Here is a 10,192-nt window from a genome sequence, read left to right as displayed (position 1 = left end):
CCCATGCTCAAGGCTGTTTATAGAATTAAAAGACTATAAAATACACAAAATTGATATGCGAACTGTCTGGCATGGTAATATTTTATTTGTATTCAAATGTTATTTATATGTTAATAAATTAAATTGCCCGGGGGTCAGAGCTATTAGCAAGCCATAGGAAAGCAGCGCAGTGGTAGCATATGCTTGTAATCCCAGCACTTGGTAGGCAGAGCTTGGTAAGTCTCTGTGTGTTCAGGGATACAGCCAGTATTGGATATACCTGCCTTTAATCTCAATACCAATCAATAGAAAACCTGGGGGTCTATGCAGACAGGCCATGACGAGGCAGTCATGTGGTTGGGTTTATAACCAATGAGAAGGCAGAACAGAAACACTATAAAAAGACAGACACACAGGAATTAGCTCTGGTTCAGAGAGGTAGGACCACCGCAGGAGGAAGGGTAAGGTTTTAGCTCTTAGCTCTGACCTCTTGGCTTTCTTCTTTGCATTGGTTCTGTGTTTCTTATTTAATAAGACGGTTGGTTACATCTACAGTCTGGGATTACAGTTTCAACATAAACAGATTCCTGATGACAATTTTTTTTTTCTTCTGGTAGATGTCTTTTGAAATGTCACTAATAAAATTAATTGAAAAAAAAATACCAAACAGGAATAGGTGATTTATAAGAGGAACGGTAATGAATTAAGCATCTAATTAACAATATCAAAACAGTTGTTTAGAGTTTCTGTGAATTGAACTCACGGTATCATGCAATGGAGGCAAAGTTCTACCACTTTTATCTTCAATCATCAGCTCACTAACTTTTCCACACTAGCCAGGAATGCATTAGCTAGCTCAGCTTAGCCTTGAACTTGCCATGCTTCTCCTTCAACCTTCCAAGTAGTCATGATTACAATCGAATATCAAATGGTGTTGTAAAAATTGGTTTTAAATTATTCTACAGGATGATTAGATAAAATAATGAATAATTTAAGAGATTTCAAAATATTACATTTTCAAAAGTATGCAACAGAAAAACATGATGAATAGAAATTTGAAAGAAAAAAATTAGAGGATTAAATTGATATGAATTAATTTTGAATTAGGCAATTTATAGGAGAGAGAAAGAGAGAAGAGAGATTTCATTTTAATACATTCTCAGATATCCAAAATAAATATACAGACAAATCAAGTTGTAAGATAAGCCAAAATAAATTTATTAAACCAAAAGACTATGTGCCTGGTGTGCAACATTTTGGTGTTCTCAAAAGAGAAAACATATGGAATGAGTACTTTCATTTAGAGCACCTTTTAAATTTATTTGATGTTGATTGTAAGTCTATGATACAGAACCTCAATGAAACAAAAAAGTAGACAAACTTTAAAACAATTATTAAAACCATGATAAACATAGCTGATAAAAAGAAACAAGAGGAGAAAACAGACACTAGAGAAGGTAAAATGAATCAAACAATCTACATTTTGGAAAATACTCATATATTAGAGGACAGGGAAGCAAAACTTCAATTTAGTAGAATTGTGAACTTAAAATACAGCACAGGGGAAAACATCCCTCAAAAAGTAAGGGAGAACAGGATATTTGATAAAATTCAAATGCACGATGTTTCAACAACAGCAGTGCTCCACAAAAAATATTATCCCCATGACTCAATTACATACAGACTTGAAATTTTGAGGAAAAGGTAAGAAAAAAAGAACAAGAAAATGGAATTTTTTTGCACTAATACAAAATGTTTAAAAGTAACTTTAATAAAATCGCGCCTGGCTTATTGGTAAAACCCTGTAATGTTAGGACTACAGAGGAAACAGGACTCAAATTGAAGTTATCAGGGTTTGAGGCTCTGATTAAACTGTTGACTACACACTGTAGCTACTTACTGTTTTGGGGAAACATGGTTAAAATGTCACACAATAATCAACACAAAAGTCAATAGAATAAACTTGTTCTGTTTTGAGTTTAGAGTAATTTTTTAGTTATATTATATTGATAAGGAGAAAATAATTAATTTAAAATTGCATTCTACTGAATTTTAGAAAACCTTGTCTCAAAGGAGCACAAATCATTAAAAACCATTAAAAATGCAAAAACCTGGGTGAAAGAGTTTTAATGACATCATAAAATTTTCCCAATTAATTAAAATAACAAAGAAACTAAAGCAGGAAATGAAAGAAAATATTATAATGAATAGTATAATGGATTAATCCAAAACTATATCAACAATTACATAAATTTATATGCTCCAAATTATAATATAAATATCAGGTATAATAAAAATTTAGCATTAAGATATATATTATTAACAAAACACTAAACATAAAATATTAATATTATGAAATTTAAAAGAAACTTTGTGTCACTATGAAAATTAACTTGAAATGATTATAGTTTTAGGGAAACAAAGTTAATTTTTTTAGAAAATGAACAGTTGAAAACAGTAAGGAAATAAATCAGTAATAAAAATTTTGAAATGCCTTGGAGTATATCATATCAACATAGAAAGAAGTATTCACAAAGGACACACAAGACCTGCATGTTGAACATACTAAAAATTCCTGAGAAAATTGAAACCTCTTTAACATTGAAGGTTATAAATGAAAGTGGGTCAGAATACTCAAAATGATCTAGATGTCAGTAGCATTCAAATTGAATTACATGTTTAACTTAATTCCAGACTAAACAGTGCATGCTTACTTATGCTTGTATAGTTGATTCTAAAGGTTTTATGAAAATGTCATAACTTGAGTAAACAATGTTGAAAAAAAAATAAGGTTTTACAACTCTCTACAAAAACCATGATAATACTTGCATGCATCTTACTAAAACTCAAAGATGCATTGGTACAGTTCTACAGTTCAACAAATATATATGTGACAAAGTAATTATTTTTAAAAATATGCCAAAGCAATTCATTTAGCAAAAGCTATTTCCCAACTGTGCTTGAAAAAATGGAAAACCACATAGAAAATTTATACTGCCCTGCGTTTCATACCACATTTAAACACTAATCATAATTGTATAACACTTATCAGATAAGAATAAAACAATTCAAGTAAAAAAATTAACAGGAAATCTTATTTTTTGATAAGCAAATCAAAAACTGAAATGTTTTTAAAAATATAAGAAATAGGTAAGAAATCTTTGAATTGCGTACAAAGGAGAAGGCCAAGGATAGGCTGTGGTTACTTTCCAAGTATTTTGAACAAAGAAATGACACATGGAATGTATAAGAGGTCCCTATCAATCAGTAATAAAAAAAAATTATGTCGCTAAAAAAGCATTGGAGGAAATCATGTGCAATGAAGTAATCCATATCTAGAAAGAATGGTCGCTAAAGCTGTGGTTCATAGGTTAAGTGTTCTTGCTGTTTTTAAAGAGAATCTGGGTTCAGTTCCCAGAACTCACACAGCTATTTACAGCTATCTGTAAGTTTCAGTTCAAGGTGATGTTTTCTGTGCTTTCCACAGGCATGACATGGGCACATGGTACACACACACACACACACACACACACACACACACACACACACACACACACCAAAAGAAAATCACTACTGTACATAAAAGTAAAGAAAACTTAAAAAAGAGAAGTATACCATCTTGTATTTATGTCAAGTCTACAATGCAAAATTAACAGACCAAAAACTATAGAATGATTGGTACTAAGGGACTCAGAGAAGAGGAACTGAGAAGATAGCTGTCCAAGGCAAAGAGGCTTTAGCTATGGAGGGTATGTATGTGCAAGACATTGAGTGCACAGCATAGAAGCTGTACTTACAATAAGACACCAAGTGAACAAAAAATCAGCAAGGGAGATAGATGAATTTGTGCCTACAATAAGAGGCCATATGGACAACAACAGAAAAAAAAAAGAAAAGGAAAAATCTCAATGCGAGATGAATTTGCTCCTTAGCTTAAATGTGGTAATCATTACACAATTTAGGTGTATAACAAGGCCTTACGTTAAATATTTTAAATGTACATTTTATTATAAAAATGAAATCAATAATGCAAAAGTATACTGTGATAAAATATATTTTGCTGAGAAAAATATTAGTAATAATCAGGTATGAATAATCTTAACATCAAATGTCACAAGATAATTATAATTGAAAAAGAAAAGCACAAAGAAACATTACTACCTATACACTGGACTTATGGAAAATAATATGGCTAGTAATACCAACTGCAGGCAAGGCTGATGCATGTTAGAATTTACTGACTGTTGTGATTTCAAATGATACATTGACGTTGGAAAACAAACCTTGGCATGCTGCATCTTGCATGCATCCAAGATTAATAAAAACATATGTCCATAACAAGACTTGCATAAAAATGTTCATGATAGGATTTTGTATTACCCAAACACTGAATATAGCCCATATGTCCATCAATAAGAAAATGAATAAACAACTTTTGAGTTATCCATACAAAAAGATACCACTCAGCAATTAAGCGATAAAATATGAAGTATATAAAATATGCATGTATTTGTAAAAAATTATATTTTTAAAATTATAATTGGGAAAGTAATATAAGATAAGGGAGACTGTCATTCCACTTACACGCATTTCTCGAAATTATGAAATATTTTAGACAAGATCTCACTCCGTCCTCTACTGCAATGCAGGCAGTATGTTGCTTAGGCTACCTTTGCACTTGTATTGTTTTTCCTGGCTTATTGGGATTACAGATGGTATTACCACACCTGGCTCATTTTTAATATTTGATAAAATAACTTACATGAGTTGTTAACTAAGTGAAGAACTTGAATAGGCATGTACTACAAAAATATAAACAAGACTTCATAAAATTTAGGAGTTTATATGTACAATTTTTCACTGTTTTTATGGATTTTTATAGATTATTGGTCACAATTTTATCAATTTACTTAAAATAAATATTAATAGATTAATTTCATGTCAAATTGCTGCAATAATTCTTACAATATTTCAATAGTTTAGATACTTTTACCAGAAAAATAAATATTTGAATTCACGCACATGCTAAATATCTTGATTTAGTCTGTTCTAAATGTATATAAATATATACAATGTATATATCTATCAAAGTATATCATACATAAATCAAGTATAATTTTATCTGTCATTTAAATTTAATTGCTATCCAAACTAAAGTATCATTAGCTAAATAGACACTAGAGGGTTAAGATTATAAAGACAATGCCATGAATCTTGTGAAAGCAACAACATTTTGTACTGAAAAGAAGAGATATGACTGGATGTTTTTATCATTGGAAAGAAAAATGGAGGTCGTTCTTCTTGGGACCAAGTAGCTCTCCAGAATGTGGTATAGTCTAGGGACTTTGAAATACATCTCTGAAAATGTATTCATTGTTTAAAAAACAGTTTTCTTGGTTTTATCTTTACTTCTTTCCTCCCTTTTACTCATATGTTTCTAATCGTTTTCCCATTAAGGAGGGTTGAATAATGTTATTGGGGGGAAAATAAACAGATGCATAGTTTTCTATTTCATGAAGTTCATTTATAAGTTCTATGTATTTACAAGATTGTGAATAATCAGTTGTTTTGGGCACTGGAGAGATTGATCAGGGGTTAAAAGTACTCATTCTTATGGAGGACCTAAATTCAGTTCCCAGCATTCACCGGTGGAGACTCATCATCCCCTGTAACTACAGCTCCAGAAGGTAGAACATGCTTTTCTAGATACCATGCCTAACCCACACACCAGCTGTCCTCTCTCTCTCTATCTCTTTTTGTCCCCATTTCTCTTTTTTCTCTCTCTCTGCCCCCTCCCTCCCTCCTTCCAACACACTGACATGCAAATAAACACATAAATTGAAAATTAAAAATAAATTAAACTGCCAGGCGGTGGTGGCACATGCCTTTAGTCCCAGCACTCGGGAGGCAGAGCCAGGCAGATCTCTGTGAGTTCGAGGCCAGCCTGGACTACCAAGTGAGCTCCAGGAAAGGCGCATAGCTATGCAGAGTAACCCTGTCTCAAAAAACCAAAAAAAAAAAAAATTAAACTTAAATTAAAAATACTTTAGTTATTGACTGGAGAGATGGCTCAGCAGTTAAGAGTACATACTCTTCCTTCAACGGACTTGTGTATGATTTATGGGAACCACATAGTAGGCTACCACTGTTTGTAACTCCAGTTCCACAAGGATAACCAACTACCTTCTATCCTCTGATGACACTGCAGAATGTAGGCATATGGTGGACTAAATACATACAGCAAACCATACATACAAAAAAAATAAAAGAAATCATAAAAGATAATCAATTGTGGTGATATTTTAGTTGTGCTTTAATAATTAAAGCTTGCCTGGAGATCAGAGGAAACTCAAGTAAACACTGAAGTCAGGCAATTTTAGCACATGCCTTTAATCCTATCACTTGGGAGGCAGGGATCTGTCTGGATCTACGTGAGTTCACGGCTACACTGGAAACAGAGTCAGGTGTGGTGGCACATGCCTTAAATTGCAACACTAGCTAACCATGGAGGTCTGGAGTTCTGTACAGACAGGAAGTGACAGAGCTGGGCAGGAAGAGGAAATGATGTAGCTGAACAGAGAGAGCAAATCAGATGGCAGAACAGCAAGGCATATAGGTATGGGTAGACAGGAAGTATCTCGAATTTGGAAGCTGAGGATTTGGTGAGGTAAGGTTAGCTGTGGCTGTTCCTATTCCTTTGATCTCTCTCAGGCTTTAACCCTTATATCTGGCTCCTTATTTTTTATTCAATAAGATAATTTAGAGATTTCATCTATAATGAATTGTGTTGAACATATTCATATCTATATACATACATGTATATTAAATTAGAAAATTCAACTTTTAATTTTACTTAGATACCCAACATTGCATGCATGCGCACGCATGCGTGCACACACACACACACACACACACACACACACACACACACAGCCCCATATGGCTTTAGAGCACTTACAAGAAAATTGTCAAATTAAGACTGACAAAGTTACTTGGGAAGTAGAGGTTTCAAAGATTCCATCTAGGGCTGGGAGGTATGACCCAGCAGCAGAGTATTTCACTGGTCTGTGACTGGTCTGTGATGGAAAAAAAGCTAGAAATTTGTTTTAAGAACACAGAAGAAATGAGTGACATCCATTCCAGACCAGTGTCAAATCTAGACATTAATGTTCCAGCTGTATCAATTGAACAACCTGACAACAAGCTTTAAGCAAGATGAAAGGCTAATGTTCAACACTTTTCTCTGTCAAAAACTGACTTAACTATATCTTTTCTTACAAAATGTTGACACTGCCATTTTTGTACCTATTTAAAAGAGCCTATTAAATGACCTTTTGTACATATTTATGTATGGCTTCATCTGTTTTTCTTCTGCTTTCCAGACAGGATTTGGTAAGCTATAACCTATCTCCTAATTTCAGCTTTAACTTTTATGGATATTTCCCTGAGGCTGCATGACAGTTTTGCTGATATTGAGCCAATGCATCTCAGATGATCACACACAGGGTGGTCTGTCTGCTGCTTTTGCTTTCCAAACACCCGTGACTATGTGAAATTGTTTTGTGTTGTGCTAGAAGCACCTTCTGTCCAAATGCCTGTGGCTTTCTGATTTCATCTCATCCTTCAACAACTGCTTGGGACTTTCTTGTACAGTCATTTCCACCTTTACTCATATGAAAAATCCCCACTTTTTGCAAAGTTACCTTCTATCCTGCTTGCTAACTAATGGGATTGAAGGGCATTGAGTTTATCCTTTTCATTTGTGGAGGCTGAGCATCGTTCAGAAGCTTAGAATTTAGTAGGGAAGAGACACAAAGTAATGCTCTGTGTATTTAAAGAAATTCTCTATTTTGATATGAAAATGAGAACACATTTAGTCTATATTTCCTTTCCATCTCTAGAAACAACCTAATGAGAAACAGTGGCATTTGAGAAGTCTAAGATTTCAGACAGCTTGCTGTCCTATGTGCATTTTATAATCATGCACTCAGTTTCTTTATAAGTTAATGGATTGCAACAAAACTTGACAAATAAGGAAAACACGTTCACTCTCAGAAACAGTGTGCTTAACTTAAGATCCAAAGTCACAAGTACCATGCACAAAACCAGACATTCAATAAGTTCCACTGAGCTTGTCTTGTTTACACTGTGGTCATGGTGTTAGCCACAGCCTACATTTAGAATCTTCGTATATAACATACATTCATATGGAAGAGTTTCGTTCTTTTATTTCACTTTTAAAAGTGAAGATCATGTTCAACATTTTCCACATACCAGAGAGATTTCAATGTCTTCATTGTTGAAGTATATGTTAACTTTTAGGTGCACTTTGAGTTTTCTTGGCTTTTACCACATCAAGTAAGAACAACAAAAAGTTTGTTTTTCACAAAGTGTCTTCCCCCTTTTGTCTCAGGAACACATCACTTCATCCAATGGACTTGGTTGGGACCTGGTTGGAAATTGCTCATTGCCTATGAGCTGCAAGAACCCATTCATAAAGCTGTTGCTGCACTCAATTAAGATTTTGCATTTTAAATTCTCAGGTGTTTTATGGATAGAATCCAACCAAATCAGCCTCATTTCATCACTCATTCTATAATGTCAGAGAGCAGAAGAAAAAATTATGGGATAATGATGTCTTCAGTATCATGAATGATGTGTATCTTCCATGCCAATATTTTGTTATCCCTGGAAACTGAATCATACAGCTATGCAGTTCAAGGAGGAGATAATCTTGGATCATCTATCTAGACCAGGTAATTCCTAGAGTGCAGGCTCACTGAAAGAATAACTCCATGTTTTTTGGATGGTTACCTAACTTCTCTCTAATTTTCTCATAAAATAATAGTCAATCATTTTGTTATAAAATTTGCATACAATATTACATAATAATCTTTTAAATGTCTTAGTATGCCATAAATACTTAAGGATAGAGAAGAATGTCTTAAATGTATGAAGAAAAATAACAATTATCTCCTAAACTAAGGAAATCTTATATATGAACTTTCAGATAATACTTAAACACTGTTCTTGTTCAAAACAACTAGAACTCTTGTACGGTCTTCATGGGTTTATTCATTTTGAATGTGCTCATGTGCCCTTCATAGGGTTCATTGACTTACCACAGTCGATAATGGAGACACTCCAGAAGTGTGAGCTGCATAAACAATGAGCGCAGCGTAGAAACACAGACAGTGGGAACTGAGTGTGCGGCTCATGACAGAGCATGACCTTAACCTGTGTCAGTCCTGAGGCTTAGTCGCTACCAAAATCACCCAGGCAGGAAGAAGTGGCGTGCCAGCATGGGAAAATGTGAGGAGAGTCAGAATGCTCAAGACCATGGAAAAAGAGTGTTAATTGTAATGAGGCTGAATTTTTAAGTAGCTTTTAGTTTCGCTCACAAAAAGCACAAATGACTTTTAGGCAATTTGGCAATATCAAATCGGGGGAAAAGAATTTTTCAGAGAAAAGTGGAAGCAGACAAGATAGTTTTTCTGTATGTGAAAAATAAACACAGTTTTATATAAAAGCTGTGCAGAGAACACAATGTCTACAGTTCCTTCTTTCATCAGTTGAGTGTGGCCTATTGAATGAGTTCTGATGAATATATTTTGGGGAGATATAATATGAATTTGTATCTGGAATAACTCATCAAGAATTTAGTTAATGGGGCCTGGAGAGATGGCTCAGTGGTTAAGAGCTCTGACTGCTTTTCCAGAGGTCCTGTGTTCAGTTCCCAGCAACCACATGGTGGCTCACAACCATCCATAGCAAGATCTGGTACCCTCTTCTTCTGGCCTGCAAGGACACATGCAGGCAGAATGATGTATACATAAATAAATATATTTAAAAAAAAAGAATTTAGGGAACATGTATTTACCCCACATTTTTCTCATTAACCAGCATTTTACACACTAATGGATCATTTGTTACAGGATTCTAAATATTTTCAGTGATATAGATATTTAATGAAAACAATACAAAGGACTAGACAATTGCTTGGTGGCGTGTACTAATGGATATACAACAAAGGGGAATTTAGAAAGAGTTCTGGAGGCAGTTAACTTGGGTAATAGTTTCTCACATTAACTTTTCACACCTTATATATTTGTATTTTAATCAGTTGATTTTCTTCTTGCTATTAAACTAGGGATATTTAAAATTCTTAGTATCATTTTTCAAAATTTGCACATTGAGACCATAATAAACATTC

Source organism: Peromyscus maniculatus, chromosome 9, assembly GCF_049852395.1.
Source record: "Peromyscus maniculatus bairdii isolate BWxNUB_F1_BW_parent chromosome 9, HU_Pman_BW_mat_3.1, whole genome shotgun sequence".
NCBI lineage: Eukaryota > Metazoa > Chordata > Mammalia > Rodentia > Cricetidae > Peromyscus > Peromyscus maniculatus.
Note: the sequence above shows the minus strand (reverse complement) of the source record.